The sequence below is a fragment of the Seriola aureovittata genome, chromosome 6 (assembly GCF_021018895.1).
Source record: "Seriola aureovittata isolate HTS-2021-v1 ecotype China chromosome 6, ASM2101889v1, whole genome shotgun sequence".
Taxonomy (NCBI): Eukaryota; Metazoa; Chordata; class Actinopteri; order Carangiformes; family Carangidae; genus Seriola; species Seriola aureovittata.
The window spans coordinates 8909694-8927232 of NC_079369.1; positions in this window are offsets into that span (position 1 = coordinate 8909694).

Below are 17539 nucleotides of genomic sequence, written 5' to 3' on the forward strand. Positions count from 1 at the left end.
TCTTGCAGTCCAAAGACCGGCCCATTAGGTTTATTGTTGACTCTAATGCCTTACTATACTGTGACATCTTATTCCTTATGAGTTTTTTACACCTTACTATTGTATGACTTTTTCATGCCTTAAGATACTATAGCTTTTTGTACCTTTTATAATATGACTAAATAAATGATTTACTTTACTAAGAAATTTTTTATGCCTTATTATACCATGAGGTTTTTTTTGGACATTTTCAGGCCTTAACATACTAGGATGTTTTTTGACATTTTTATGCCTTATTATGCTATGACTTTTTATCCCTTATTATACTATGATGTTTTGTGATGTTTCTATGCCTAACTATACTATGATGTTTTTTGATGTTTTTAAGCCTTACTATATTATGACATCATACAACTCCTTTTTTTGATGATTTTACGCCTTCCTACCCTATCACGTTTTTATAAATTATTATACTATGACGTTTTTTATGTTTTTATTCCTTACTATGCTATGACTATGTTAGTTTTGTCTTCCTCTTGCAGTCCAAAGACCGGCCCATTAGGTTTATTGTTGACTCTAATGCCTTACTGTGATATCATGCCATCATGACTTTTTTGTACCTTATATAATATGATTTACTTTACTATGACATTTTTTATGCCTTACTATACGATGACATTTTATGCCTTATTATATTATAATGTTTTTAAACATTTTTATGCCTTACTATACTATTACATCCAACACCTCACTATTCTCTGTGTTCATTGATATTTTTATCAAAGTCCGAAACCAAAGTCCCAAAACCGAAACACAAAGAGGAGGATATTCAAACCGAAGCATAAAAGAAAATCTAAATATGGGAAACACTGCTAAAATCATAACTGAGAACATCCGGGAAGTCCACAGCAAACAGGAAAAAACAGGACCAACTTCTTCACGGAGAAATGGACAGGGAAGAAACGATGGGGCTAGAAAAGGAGCTGGGGTTCACAAGGATGTAGCCTGAGGGCTGGACAGACAGGCAGGACACCTTGGAGGGATGGCCCAGAGGCAGAATAGATTGGGGATAGCTGGAGCCAAAACCGAGATTCTCCGTAGGGTCCCCTCAGGAAGGTGAGCAGGAGGGCGGCAATGAAGGTGGGTCTCCTCGAGTGGCTGAACCACAGGGTGGTGAAGGTGGGTCCCCTCAGGTGGCTCCGCTGGAGGGCAGAACCACTGGCAGAGCCCTTCTGGTGGGCAAGCAGGAGTTGGCCAGACTAGTGACTGGGGATCAGGAGGAGGAGACAGCCAGGCCACCAACAAGAGATCAGGAGCAGGAGGCAGCTGAACTGCTGACTGGAAACCAGGATTTGATGTAGGCCAGACCACCAACAGGGGATCAGGACCAGGAGGTGGCCAGAATGACGACTGGAAACCAGGCCGTTGACAGGATACGAGGAGCACGTGTCAGCCAGACAGCCGAATGGGAATCAGAAGTTGGCCAGTCCGCCGACTGGGAACCAGGAACTGATGTTGACCAGACTGCTGACAAGACTCAAGGAGCTGAGGTCAGCCGGACTGCAGACAAAACTTGAGTAGCTGGTGTTGGCCGGACTGCAGACTGGAGACTAGGGGCTGGAGTCAGCCAGACCACCGACTGAGTATCAAGAACTGGCGGTGGCCGGACCAGCGAATCGAGATCAGGAAATTAAGTCAGCTAGACCACCAACTGGAAACGAGGGGTTGGAGTCGGCCAAACCAGCGACTGGGGACCAGGAACTGGGGTTGGTCGAGTCACCAACTGGAAACAAGGAGCAGGAGTCAGCTGGACCACCGACGATACATGAGGAGCAGCGGTTAGCCAGGCTGCAAACTGGGAACCAGGAGCAGAAGTTAGCCGGACCACAGACTGGGGAACAGGAACAGGCCGGATTGCCTACAGGACACAAGGGGCAGGTGTCAGCCAGGCCGCCGACTGGGAACCAGGTCAGCTGGGCTGCCAGTGGCGGGAGGGAGGCAAGGGTAGTAGAACACAGGTGAAACACATTAGGGTGGGGCAGGCAATCAACAAGGAGGGAAACAGGACAAAGACAGGAAGTAATGTAACTACAAGACACACAAGGGAAGTAATACAAAATAAAACAGGAAATGAAACAAATGTCCAAACATAACAGTCCAAAAAGTTTTCAAATTTAAATAGTCAAACAAAGTCCAAAATTGTTTCAACATAAATTGTCCATCAGAAGAAGATGAAAATATAAGTTTATAACATATATGAAATACTCATAGTAAAATGCAACTTTATTGAAACAACATGCTTATTAAAATTCTATATATTTGTATATGATTTTCTTTTTCGTTAATTTCTCATTAAATTTTAACATAAATGTCTATCTTTTATATTTACATATATAATATGAACATATACGGAATGGCTTCAGGATGGATGTACAGTATATTTAGATGGATATATATTTATGTAACATATGTCTATAATTTAAACAAATACTAAAATACATGTCAATATATGCTATTATTCCAATTTCTAACAGGTTTCCTATGTAATTTTTACATATATATATATATAGGCTACACTTAAAAATAAAGTATTTTAAAATAAAAAAATAAAAATATGATTGTACTTCACATGTACATATATTTCATATCTGGAAATTCAACACATGTACATATATAACATTTGTGTATGGGCATTTCTGAATGTAAATTAAGATCTTATATGTTAATAAACTGTTTGATTGACAGCCTTTAAAAGTCAATCTCTTCGTTTTTGAGGGGTGGCGGTGTTGCATCCCTACCAATGTTGAGACCAAACCTAAGCCCCTTTACAAACCACATCGTTTTAATGAATTGCTTTGGTTTTTGGATACTGAGACTGGACTTCCATAAACACATGGGCTGCAGACCTCTAAATATCTTGTTATAATAAAGCCTCTGAATATTACTGCACTTGCTACTATTCAACTCTTCCTTTTACAACTCATAAAGGTGATACAACCAGTTCAAGTTTTCAGCACAAATCGTGATTTGATTGATCTAGTTTTACCTAATTTGTTTCTCTGCCATTTGTTCATTTTAATTCAGTTTGACTGAGATTTTTTGCTTTTGTGTAAAAAGAGTGACACACACCAATGTTGAAATAATTTTACTGTAATGTAGACCCAGGAGTTGAGGAAGGTAGCCTACAACATGAAAGCACGTGCAGCTCGCAAAAACACTCGATTACTTATTTTAAAAAAATCATACTGGAAGTAAATGATAATTAACAGTAAAAGTAAAATTAAAAGTAATTAACAGACAACTTTGGGAAATGTTGGCAGTGCATATTTACTATTTATTCTACTTTATTCAGTTAATTATTTGTTTTTCTATCATATGTTTCGTCGTGGTACAACTGCAGCTGAACGTATGAATAACTCTCAATAGGCTTAAAGAGCAGAGAAGCCCAAATTGCAAGTCTATTAGAAAGCATGATTGCATAGAAGTAAGTAGTATTTGAGGCTTAGGAAGCGCTATAGTTGAACCAAAACCAGCTGCTATTTTCTGGTTGTGTCCCACCATGAACAATAGCCTGGCGTTACCTCGGCTTCAAAGGCTCCATAATAGTCAATCGATCAGAATGCGAGGCTCTATTCTGCAGATTACTGTTAACAATAATTTGCCTCCCAGTGCACCGTTGCCATCTTTGAAGCAATGTTTTATTGCCTTTTTTTTCATCTGCATCTGTCATCCCCGAGGTCCACTGTTTGATCTCTCCCCACCAGTGTCTGCCTCCCCGGGGTCGCGCTGACCTGTTGATTGGCAGCTGCGATCAGACATATGGTGGGACGAGGCATCGACCGAAGCTCCCCGGAGACAAAAGCAGACTAGTGGGGTTTTTCCCCCTCTTTCACCGCGCCGAGGAGACGAGCAGCAGCACCAGCGAAGAGATCTGCTCTGACCACTAGATGACGCAAGGAGCAAACGAATATTTCAGCAGGGAGTAAGGAACAACCGTTTCATGTAAGTTGATGTGGCAAAGTTTTTTTTATTTTTATTTTTTATTTAGCCCCCTGGTCATTTACAATTAACATCAAAGATTATTTGCATATAGTGGCGGACTAATTTACTATTTTACACACATTTTATACTTTACATATTTAAATTTTTAATGGTAATTTGCATTTCCCGCACTGTTATTACTCATGAATATATAGAATTTCCAAGAATATATTTCTGCTCACTACATCCTTCCGTTCCCAGCGACATTTTGATCTCCATAATGGAGCATAATGGCAGAATTGTGCACCCATCTTAGCAGATAAAATATGGCCTCTGTAGCAGGACAAATAATTAATATGGATGTGGCAAAGCAGTGTGTTTGCTTGGTGTTTATGCCAGGCTTCTTTGGATTTTACCCAGCTGTGCACTGGAAAACAATTGGGGGCAGCTTGACTCCCAGTGAAAAAACACACAGATGTGATGCTCAACCTAGTGTGTGTGTGTGTGTGTGTGTGTGTGCGTGTGTGTGTAGGTGTGTGTTTCTGTGTGCATGATTTCTGCATACAGAATGCAAAACACCCCCATCTCTCCTCCTATAGTGAGCAGTGTTGCCATGGTGATGCATCCCTGACCAGGGTCTTGCAGTGATCCCCACTGACCCTGGTTGATGACCTCTGACATTTAGGCCATGGCCAGGGTCAAAAGGTCAGCGATGGCCGGAGGGCAACAAGAGCACTTCCATGATTGGCACTCTGACATGCTCGCTGTCCCCCTTCATCTGCAGCGTTCACCTCCCTCCCAGTTTGCACCTCTCATTTGCATTTCTTACAGAGCGAAGACCGTCAGCTGCAGGACGTTGATCCTGCTGCATTGTAGCAGGTAGCCCATACATTTAATGCTGCTACACATTCTAGGTTTCTCCACTTGAGTTTTGTGTAAATTGTGATGATAAAATGCAATCTGCAGCAGGCTCACATCCTGTATCATGAAGGTTATGATAGCAGTAATGATCATCAGTATTCCCATGGCCCCTGCAATCCACTGTATGTGAGGATATTTATAGTTCTTCATGTGATAGCGTGTGTGTGCGTGTTTGTTCATTTCTACGGGGGGGGAAGGGCAATGCACCGCACGGTGGTTCTTCTCGTGGGGAATAATTACAGAGTCGTGGGTACTAAAAGTCATGTGACCTGAGCCTTCTGCTCCCAAATAATTTATCCCCCCGGCTGATAGCTCGTCAATATCAATTTATTAATTTAACAGTTCTGGACTGATAAAAGGTAGTGCGCACAGTTAGCTTGCTGAAGCGGGGAATAAGGATGAATTTTACAGTGCAATGGTGTGAGAGGAAGGGAAGAGGGAGAGACCGGAGGACAAAGCGAGAGGGAGAGAAACAGCTCAGGAGTGATCAATGGCAACACAGAGCAGGGAGATGCATATTCGCTGTGCAAAAATGGGCCACCATCGCTCATATTCCAAGGTTATTGAATGAAAGTTATGAAAATTAATACACTTATTATCACCATATTAAAAATTAAGATTGAAGACAGGGCACTCATTGTATTGATATTCAAATGTCTCCAATATATTGATCAACACAACCCAGTTTTTCCCTAACCTCTTCAGGTGAGCCTGTGCTACAGTCTAAGAGGAAAAACCACATATTTTAAGAAGAGCTTTTAAAGATTTTAATTTGTAATGCAAAGAAAATCCTTTTGTGTAAGTGCACAACTTGAGAACCCTCAGAGCTGTTTTATAAGATGATCATTTCCTGGAGGGTGCAACCTCCAAAACAAAGGTACATCAGAAAAACACATAAATGTGACCTCTTATGTGTGACCCCTCTTGACCTCCCAGCACTTCCTCTACGTCCTGATTTTTTAAAAAGGGTAATGAATATACATCTGGCATAAAGCAGAACACATATATCACCCAGTCTCCACCACAAAACAGTCAAGCTAGAACCCAACCTATTCCCAGAGCCATTACATAATATCCCTGAAGGAGGCTAAAAGGTATTTTAACAAGACCCGCTGCTCTATGACCTTTGACCTCTTCTCAGTTGACCCCGAGCACCTGACCCCACTTACACTAGCCACTGACAGTAGTGGACATGGAGTCTTGTACAGTTCCTGGTGTGAGGAGACAAAGACAAAGAGATTAATTTACAAATTGACACGTGAGGATTCTGCATTTTGTATCAAGGGATGACAGATGGATTCAGTTTGTTGATCTATCATTCTCTCTGTAATTTTTCCCCTTTGTCCATCCAGAAATGTCAGGATAAGAAATCAAACAACCATGAAATCCGCTTGTTTCTTGTTCCGTATGTCAGCGCATTATATAATCCTTTCTTCTCTGCAGGCTCTGAGGCTCCCCTCACATGGACAATCACTGTAGTGGATTCTCCTCGGGTCTTTGGAGAGCTGCGGGGTAGCGAGTGTCAATAGAAGTGGAGTGTGTGAGTGTGAGAGATGATAGACTGAGGTTAAGAGGTGTCAACACAGAAACAGAGAAAGGACTCAAGGACTCTTCACCGGAGCCAGCCTGACACTCTGACACTCCTCAACCTCTCCTCTGATTAACCACTCTAAAGACGCCATTGAGACACAGACGCTTGACACAGAAACATACATGCACATGCAGACACACACACATCATGCTGATTCTTGGACACACTCTCTACGAATCCCAATGTCTTCTCTCAAAGTCACACACTTCTGTGTGAGGCTACATTTCATGTGTGTGTGTGTCTGTGTGTCAGACACACATCAGCTCTGAGGTGTGGAAACCTGGAGACGTGTTGTTCACAGGCACAGAAACTCTCTGAAAGGTTCTGGCAGTCAGGAATGGATTTGTTACACCTCTGATCTGCTGTATATGTTCAGCCAAGTGTAAGATACAGCAGTGCCATCCCACAGGGCTTTGCACCTGTCAGGTGATGTAGTGCAACATACAAACGGAAGAACACACACTGACATACATTGTCACTCACATGCACACTCATACTAAATCACTGCTTCAATCAGACTTACTTTCTGTGTGACCATCAACATGAAAACAATGTTCGTGTATATACTGTGAACAGTTTTGCAATTTCTAGATTTGAGCTGCACTCATCTATCTGATTGGCTCTGGGCTTGATAGGAGTCTAACCACACAATAGATAATCCTCATTTTGTCAAAGATGTGCTCCACAGTCATTCTTTGTCATTTCACTGTGTCACAGTTAATATCTTGTAAAACAATTTACCTCCTGCAAACTGTATATAAACATAAGATTGAGCCATCAACTTTGGGTCTGCTACGGTTTATTTTCTGTAATTATGTTTGATTTTGATCTGGAAAGGTGGAGTATTGTTGAGTTCTGTTGACTTGATTTTATTTTATAAGGACAGTCTGTTTGGTTTGTGAGAGGACTACATGGTCTGCTCACTAAAATTCAAAAATGCAATTTTCTTTCTTACTCCTATTCTAGCTGCGTGAGATTGTGTGATTTTATGTTCTAAGGGTCTGAGATACTATCCTGCTGTCAGCCTAATATAATGGGGGTTTTCATTTATGGTGCTCACAGCATTAAAAGAAAATTGCATTTAGAAAGTTCATCAGCTGCATTTCTTTGCAAACAATTCCTTTTTTGCAGAACAAAATGTTTTACATACATACCCAACCTCCACCCACAACCTCCATCTGTATGGTGGTACCTGCTTAACAACCTCTACCATGTACCCCCGAACAATATGTCTATAAATTTATGACATTCATTTGCAGATGAAAAGCGACTCTTTGGGGTTCAGTTTTGGGTACAGTGCCTTGCTCAACACTTTGGCATGTGGATAAGAGGAGCAGGTGTTTGTATCACTAAACCTACATTTAATTTGTGAAACGGTTATAGTTTTACATGAAAGACCCTCTGTTTTCCACAGAGAAAGGTCTGAAAGTAGATGGGTGTCTCAAAACCTGAGCAAATAAGACCAAATATAATAATAATGTAAAACTAGAGGTAAGGGGGAAAATATATAATCTGTGAAAGTCTGGCTATTAGTGGCCTTTTCATATATTGAGTTCTGCTGGCTCTGGCTCTGGCTTGACTTGGTTTGGTTTAGTGAAGTGAGTTTAGTTGTGTATAGGGAAGGAGTCCATAATACATGCTAAGTCTGTACAGTATGTATTACATATCATCATAGTGCAGTATAGTGCACAGCAACTACGCAGTGCATAGTTCAGCATTTAGAATACAAAACGCATCACCACAGTTTAACCATTTTTTACTAATTGGAAATTATGCAATATGTGAGACGTCAGTCAAACTGCAACTTTGGATTGCTTTTCTCTGAGTTACACTGTTGGAGAACAGTATCCATTGACAACACTTTGGTATGCATATTACCTGGTATGAGCACACAGTACTTTATGTTGTCACTTTTCAAGTATTAACCCACTACATATTCATAACCTGCATAGAATTAGTATGTAGTGTGGATTTGGGAAGAGGCTTTAAAACCACCCTTGGCATTTGAGTTTCATTCATACGGTTCTTCAGACTGTACGTGTTAAGAAGACTAATGTTGTTTTATTTGGCACTGCTGGGTTCAGACCTTCTATTTTGTCCTACTTAGTGTTCATCATTAAGCCAAGCAGCTGAAGAGACTCTGATGACATGACCTCCCTCTCCATCATGCTTTAGCATCAAGCAAACAGCAGTTCTCAAGTGACCAGACAAAACTGAACAGAAATAGAGATATAATACACACACCGTATAGGCTATAGATTGCAGAATGTGAGAACACTGCATGAGTCAATACCCAAATGAAGAAAAATGCTGATGTGAACACAGATATATGACTCATATCTGTAAGAGTTGACATGCAGGCAGGCAGGTTCATGAATCTTAATAATCAGAGATGAGAAGCAAGTAGGTTGAGTGGTATTACCAAGATATGTCAGTGTAATGACATGTGAGTATTTAAAACAAATAGTCACATTGACAGCGATGGATATAAGATCCTGACCAACTGATGCAAAACCACTGCTTCTCTCTCCCATCCCCTCCCTTTCCTCCTCAAAACCTGTGAGGTAGAAAATAGGGAGATATGAATAGGTGGGGATGGAGGGAGATAAGCTGAGGTGGAGATAGAGACAGGTGAAAGAGGTAAGGGTCACAGCACATGCTCCTCTTGGCCTTGTCTCGCCACTGTTGTTTTATTAGCCCTGTCAGATTGTAATTTGCCCAATGGTAAACATACAGAACGGGCTTAATTAAGAATTTTTGAACGGGGATACGGTCAAGTCCGGAAACATTAGAGAGATGCAACCGGGTGTCGTAAAGATTGATTGAGACAGAGGATGGAAGGACATGGTTAGAAACAGAGGGTGGAGGGAGGAGGGGGGGAGTGGTGTGTATGTTACAGCGGAGGGGTATTCTTGTGTTGCTCGGGGCAGTAGGGTGAGATAAGTTTGGAAAGATAGGGACAAACGATTTTTAATGCATTAACAACCCGGCTGTGCGAGGCAATAACAAGGACAAGATCGGCGTTAAAATGTTTGACATCCTGCTTCGAGATCAATGCATCCCGGACAGGGCACACAGACGTAGGCCGCATATTCACCTCGACTACCGGCACAGATAACGCACACACTCATATGCACACACCAACCTTAAGAGGGCACAGAGCATGTGCGTGGGTGCATGAGTTAACAGCCTTCAAACCTCAGGGCAATGTGCAGAAAATAAAAAAACAATACCTATATCCATAACAATATCCGCAGGTAAAAGCATCTTTAAATCAAAACAGAGAGAGGGAGCATCTGGAGTCGATTTTTGAGAGCTGTGTGGACTACGTAAAAGACCAGCAAACTAAAAGAGTAATGAGCCTATCCATATCTCCCTGTGGACCTTAAGTTTGCATTCAATACATTATTTACAGCTGAATTTTTACTGAGGTATAGGTTCCTCTCAGGGGTGTTTACAGACTAGTGCTCTAACTGCTTTCCATTGCCTGCAGTTGAGTTGGGCAACCTTCAGAAGTAATGATTCCACCTTATTTCCCCATGTTTACAAGCCCGTATGTGTAACATGTATAAGCAGCGCTATTGGACGTTCTTGTGAGTGAAGAGTATCTGGAAAATACAAATATAATGTGCACTTTGCGCGCTTATTTGCCTGACATATAACTTTATTTTTCTGCACAAGCCAACGAATGACACCAGAAATAACCTTGTTCCAGTTCTTAACCTTTCATGATTACAGTATGATCATGTTCTCTCATGAAAGGTAACTCTGGAGTTTACTAGGAAAAAGTAAGACTTAGTCTAAGTTATAGTGAAACAATTTTAAAGAGGCAGAAGCAACGTAAAAATGTAAGTTTGTTCTATTTATTTATTTTTTCTGCTTGAACTGTTTGAACTTCTGATACAAGATAAGCAACTGTTTTCACAGTGATATTGACATATATCAAGGAGGAGTGAGGAATCAAACTCATGCCATTCCAACACCCCCCCCCCCCCCCTATTTGCTTTAGTGTCTTGAAAGAGGCATAAACTGTTAGTACAGCGCGCTATCATGTATTACAGGCCCCCCCATCACCCCCGCTTACCCTCCAGCAGGGGGGTTAATTCATATTTCAGGTTTATTATGGTGCCCATTGCAGATGGCAGTTTGGCTGCACTTACAGGTTAGTTTTACATCTGAGGTTTATGCGTGTGTCTTCGAATGTAAACTCTTTGGAAACGGGTATGGCTCGCTGTAAAAAAAAATTGGCATTGGCAAACATTCAGAATTCAAGATCTGGGTTGTAAAAATCAGAACATATGATGTGTATAAGTGTAGCTTGAGCTTATATTTAGTGAGGTTAAATGTAATGTCAGATGCAGGATTCTGGTGTAAATTATTTGTCTGTGTGCTCCTTTTACAGCACTGTCTTCTAGATCTAAAGGATTTTTTTATAATAAGCCCCCCCCCCCCCCCCCCCCTCTTGCAGCCAGAATACACACAAGCTACTGTAGCCTGAGAGGTCCCTGCTTCCTTTGTCTTTGTAGTTGAGCAGCTCCTGCCCAAAAACTGTAACTTGTGGGAAACAGGGAGGTCTCAGTTCTCCGCTAAGAGAACACAACAAGCAGAAACTCTCGCTCCATCTCTTTATGACGCTCTCTCGCTCTCTCTTTGTTTCCCTCTTTTCAAATAGACTATTTGTCATCTCTGAAATAGAGCATTTTAAAAATTCAACCTGGAGCCAACCCCCACCCTAACTCCCCTCTATTCTCACTCTCAATTCCCCAGACTCTGGCCAGCTACGATCAATAGCCTATTGATCAACTCTCTCCATTCCCATTACACACCAGTGCCAAAAGAGCCAACCATTTTCCCTGAAAAGCTGATCGGAACATATTTGCAATGGTAAGGTTTCTCTAATTTCAGTGGGTTATTATTAAATGCGTACAGTGTGTGAGTGCTTTTGGCGGTCTGTGATGTTGAGTGGTGAGACCGGCTGAGAAAGGACCACAGTAAATGTAGTTACCATTTAATTGAAAGGTATTGCACTGAGGTAGGGAATGGTTCTTTACTTAAGTAAAATAGGAAAGGTGAGAGCATTACCACATACGTAGAAAGTAATTCTTTTTCCAGTTGTTTCTACTTCTACTTCTCTCCCCCGCCCTCTGTCTTTCTCCATTCTCTCTCTCTCCATAGACAATGCTACAGGCAAAATCAATACTGGAAAGAAAAAAAAAGAAGGCATATTTTTAGCCTGTTATTATATGAGCTGTATGAGGAAAACAGTGTTTGTGGGAAAGACAGAAACGCCAAGGTGCTGATAAGAGAAAGATTGGGTGGAAGAGATACAAAATAAGTGAAAGAGTGAGAATGATGGTGGGCCGTATAATGGAGAGTTCTAATGGAGATGGATCAAAAAAAGCTGGAAATAAGATGGGGTAACTGTGAGAAAATGGCTGGTGTCTTGACCAGGGATGAAGCTCTGTAGCCGGCAGGAGATGGGCTATAAAAAGATGTGCTGCTGAGGTTATTGATGATGTTTGATCTGTAAAATCAAGACCACATTAATATTATCTAAACTCTCATTTTGATATTTTGTAGTCTCAAATTTCATTTGCAGTAACGTGGTGTTTTATTGGTCTTTGTCGGCTCGTCACATATGAAAATGAACGCTTGCTCTATCAGTGTTATCATGTAGAAGTAAAACCTGAATCACATTTATTGTACAGCAGCACAGCGATGCCATTAGTACCTTCTTATGCAGCTTAGCTCCACCTCTGTGCATGTTTGTTCTCTCTGTGGATTGCTGTATACTCTGACTACACCACAGCCTTCACTTTCACTCCTGCTACCAATGGCTTTCTGATGGACTCCCTCTCCCTAACCTCTTTTCGAGCTCACCTCTGTGCTGATGTCAGTCAAACTCCAGCCCTCCTCCCATTGGCTATAAATGCTCTGTTGATCCAATGGCGAGGCCGTCCAATTGGCCAGAGAGCTCAGGGGGGAAGGAAGGAATTGATTTATCTGTGGTATTAGGGGATCAATTAATCCCCATTGTGTGTGCCAGCACAGATAGTCCGATGTGTCTTATTTGGTATGGCTTGTTTCTGCTCGGCCAAGATAAGAGTCTCTCCCATCACTTCCCTCTATGAACAACAAATCAAATCAAATCGAAAGGGATGACGGCACGCAGAGGGTTCCTCCCCAGGCTGTGGCTGGCTGATCACAATAAGGAAAGGCCATCAATATGAAGAGTAGCCTGTGCAGAATAAATGGTGCTCATTTGAGGGCTGAGATGTCTGCCCTGTTGCCATGACAATGCAAGGTGGGGATATAAACATCCAAAATAACTTGGGTTGTCTCATGACCCCATTTATGACTGATAAATGACATTTCATTCAGATGGAGTGTAGATACAGTTGGAGCTGCAACTAGCTGATTAAAGGATAGATTTAAATTTTTTCAAGTGTACCTTAAACAATATTCCTGTGCCCACATGTGCATTGGAATCATTTTCTGTAAATTTGGTACTAAAAACTCAGACTGCTTAGGCCTCATAATAGTTTTGACTAAATTTTAAGGTGCATTTTTGCACAGAACGAGGACTGTAGATTCAGTCCCTCATCACACTGAAATCCCTTTAGGGAAGGATTTCTTCACATCCAGTGCAGACCGAAGGGGATGATTACAGCCACCAACACCTCTTTCAACAAACATATGAGCATGTTGCTGTGGTTTTAAGATAGACTTGAAAAATGCTGAACCTATTCTTTAATCGATTAATGAGTGGCAGAAAAAAGTAAAGATTTTGTCATTTTTCAAGAAAAAATGCCCAAAGACGGCTGCTCCCAGCCTCTCAAAAATGAAGACGACCTGCTTTTATCTGTTTTATATGATTGTAAATCATATATTTTACTTTGGTTTTGGACTGTTGGTCGGATAAAACAGGATATTTGAGAGCATCACCTTGAGCTCGTGACCTGATATTTTATAGACCAAACTCTTAATCGATCAGTCGTCAAAGTATTAATCAGATTAATCTGTAATGGAAATACCTGTTAGTTGGAGCCCGACATGCAGCATCTGTTCTGTACATGACGCATATATAGTGCACCAAACAGTAAGGAACAGGGAGGAATGCAAGTAACATACTGTACTGCACATTTCTGAGTGGGAAAGCAATCATAGCCAGGGGAAGAAGGAAGAAGGGTCAATGGACCGATACTTGCCGATACTCACTCTGAGATGACAGTGAAAAGAAAAGGTAAGAGAGACTAGGATAGAAGTGGGTGCTAATTCCTACTTTTCAGTTTAAATAAAGATTGGAGCTGGATAAAAGCCATTTAGGGAGAAATCAGACAGGGCATGCTATGTAGGACAAGAGCTGACTGCAGGGAGGTGAGTGGTGGGATCGATACTCAGTCGATGCGCTCAACACCCAGCTCTGCGCACACACACACACACACACACACACACACACACACACAGACACACACTCACACACACACACACACACACACACACACACACACACACACACACACACACACACACACACACACACACACACACAGGGGCATGTGGTATTGCCGGGCATCTGCATGTTTGTGTGTATGTGTGTGTGTGGAGCAATGACTAATGGAGAAAGGCAAAGAGCCGGAGAGAAAGAGTGCATGCAATATACACTTAACTCTCTTTTGAGTGAGGGAATATTAAACACAGGCTGCTTGTGTGGACTGTAATTTGTAGTGATAAAAGTATTAAAGTAAAGCACTTGGACAAAGATGGAAGGGTGGACAGCTGCAGAGATGGATTTATTTTCGGAGGCACGATACAGTTAACAAAGATAGATGTTTCAAAAGAGCGTCTTCAGCCCAAACTGGAGCCTAAATACGACCGCAATCACTCTGCATTCTGTCCTCCCCTCCTCTCCTCTCTTTCTCTTCTTCTTCCTCTCTCCCTCTTTCTTTTACCTTCTCCCTCCCACCCTTCTCTCTCTCTCTCTCTCTCTCTCCTCCCTGCCTCCCTTCCTTTCTCCCTCTCTCTCTGTAGAATTGATCGACTATGTCTCCTCAATCCATCTCTCCCTCTGTCGCTTAGCAACGGGTGCTCTATCGGGTGTGGAGGGTGGGAGTTTCACTTGGGGAGGGGGGGTTGGGGGTGGAAGAGGGGTAGCAATGGTGGGGGGGGGGCCATGTATTGGTGGGTGGGTGGTTGCTGTTGGTTGGGGAGGGGGGGGGTGTTAAGCAAAAGCCAATTGTACTTGATTCCACATTTATTCTGACTGATGCATGTTTCGCTTTCATATTGTGTGTGTGAGGTTTTACTCCTCTGCTGATGAATATAAAAAAAGATTTACAAGATAACAAAACGATACTGGCGGAGAGATTTTTCACCATTTATTCTGTCTGAAAAAAAACCCAAACATCTGCTGCAGTTGTAGCACACCAAAAAGATGTTTGATATCAGAGCCAGGATGACTAGTAGTAGGTCACTGGCTCTGCTTTGTGCATCTGAATGTTACAAATCCGACCGAGCAGTCCATCACTTTCCCTGAAGCTGTGTCACTGTTTCATACAGTGAGCCGTCTCTGTGAAAATACAAAAGCATACTGGTGTGAGCCTGCACTATAAATGTATCTACGCCTCCTCTTTTCTGCCTCTACAACATGGACAAAAAACAAGAGACAGGAAAAAAAAAAAAAAAACTTCCAGGGTATTTTGGCTCATACTGAAAATACATTTTTGGACAATGCACATCTGCTGATTACAACTCTACACCTTGAAAAGATGCAAAATTATAATAACAACTTTTTTCATGTTATATTACACCTAAGCAACTCTGTTATTTTGATGCAAAATTAATACAATAAAAGCTGGGGAGCAGAATAAACCCCTCTGGCCATGAGAATTATTGTTGTGCAGGAACGCACGGGTATAACTTGAAAGAAAAAGCTATTTAAACTGGTCTACATACAATCCCTGAATTAACATGCATGAGGGAATAAGAATAAGTGTTGTGCAAGAAGCATTGTTCTGTTTTTAAAACCGTATCCTTTTGATCTACACTTAATGTCTGATCCCCTTTGAGGAAGATGTGTAGGCTATTCTTTAAGCCTAATAAATCCAGCGTTAGCAGTACTTAAGAGGGGAAAAAGCTGTGTGGTTTAAAACCAGGAGGGCAGGGGGAGAAGAACAATGAGTAATGCTCTTAACCAGCTTGTGAGATAACACATACACATTACAATCTATAATCATTCTAATCTGCAATCTATGAAGTGGAATAAATGTAAACATATTACAGCCTATAGGCTATGTAGAGTAATATGCATCCACATTAGAATCTAATGATCACTTTAATCTAGCATACAAATAAAAAGGGTGTGTGTGTGTGTGTGTGTGTGTGTGTGTGTGTGTGTGTGTGTTTGTGTAGAATCTAAAATTGACAATATACAGTACAATTGTACACACACATTTGGACCACATGTACTAAATTATTTCGATGTGTGATAGCATTCAGTTATAAATGAATTCCTACACACAGTTGTGCAGACCAACACTCTCTCTCTCTCTCTCTCTCTCTCACACACACACACACACACACACACACATACACACACACGCACACCAGCATTTACCTCAACATCTATAGCTCACAACAATTACACTGCACTTATATCGTCAGTCAAACACAGACAGTCAATGGATTGTAAAAATGAATCCACAGCAGTTTCAGCTCATTTGCATCTGTTTACTGCTCGAGTCAATTCATTTTCCATTCAATTTAAAAAGAGAGCTTCTGTCAAATATGTGCATTATTTATCTATCTGTGTATCTGCATATCTGTCCCTCTTTGTATTGACATACATACAATTCTGAACATATGTAAATCTATGTTGCCGTATAACTAACAATAAAAAGCACACAAAAGTAAGAGCAGCAAAATATAATTCTGTGACTGCTAGTCTACAGTACAACACAAACACATGCAGTGTAGTAATCAGTCAGAAACACATCAGAATACACACCTAAACACACACACACATTCAATATATAATTGATGTTGCTTTAAAACTTTTTTTTGTGTGTGTCTGCATATATATATATATATATATATATATATATATATATATACACACACACACACACACACACACACACACACACACACACATATATATATATATATATACATATATATATACACACACACACATATATATGTATATATATATATATATACACATACACACACACACACACACCTCTATGCAGTCATGAACAAAATAAAATAAAATGAGTATTTGGTCATAAAGTGGTTATCTTATTTTAGCAGCAGTATTTTATGTCAGTTGCCAGCAGTAAAATTAAAACACATAAGGATGGACAACACAGCACCAGGCGTCACAGGCCTGAATCCCAAGTCTTATTTCTCATATTTATCATTTTTGTTGACAACGCAACAAACATCCAGCCGTCTCATTAGCACTTTAAGGCCTTGCCAGCTAAAACCGGAGGTGTCCAAGAGAGACCGAAAAACCAAAATTAATCCCTATAAAATTTAGTAATCCAGCCCAATCGGATCGATAGTCTATTGAATGTGTTTGTGATTAGTAGCCTTATTGATTACTGTGACATCATGTGAATGCACCGGAGTGATGGTTATTTTGCTAACAGCTTGCCAGAGTCCAAATAAATCTGTGGGGCTTCAATGACTTTTATGACAAAAATATATTTTTTTTCAAATTGTTATCGTTTCAAATTGCGTTTCGTTTCGATAAATGACAGCACGCGGACGTCGAGGAGCTTTGTTTGAAGACATCTGTACTGTGTCAAACATCTTTATGAATGACACAGATCCACAGGAAATAAATGTGAGCTACAGTAAACTAGCAGAATAAAAGTTGCAACACCTATTATCTCTATTTTATTCTATTTTGCAGTCATACTTTTTTCTTTTATAAACAAACACATTATTATTTTTTTTTTTTTTTTTACAAGCCTTTCCGCACAGAATGTTCTGTATAATATATAGCTCATTTTTATTTATGATTGAAAAAAAATCTACTAAGAAATATCTTACCGTATT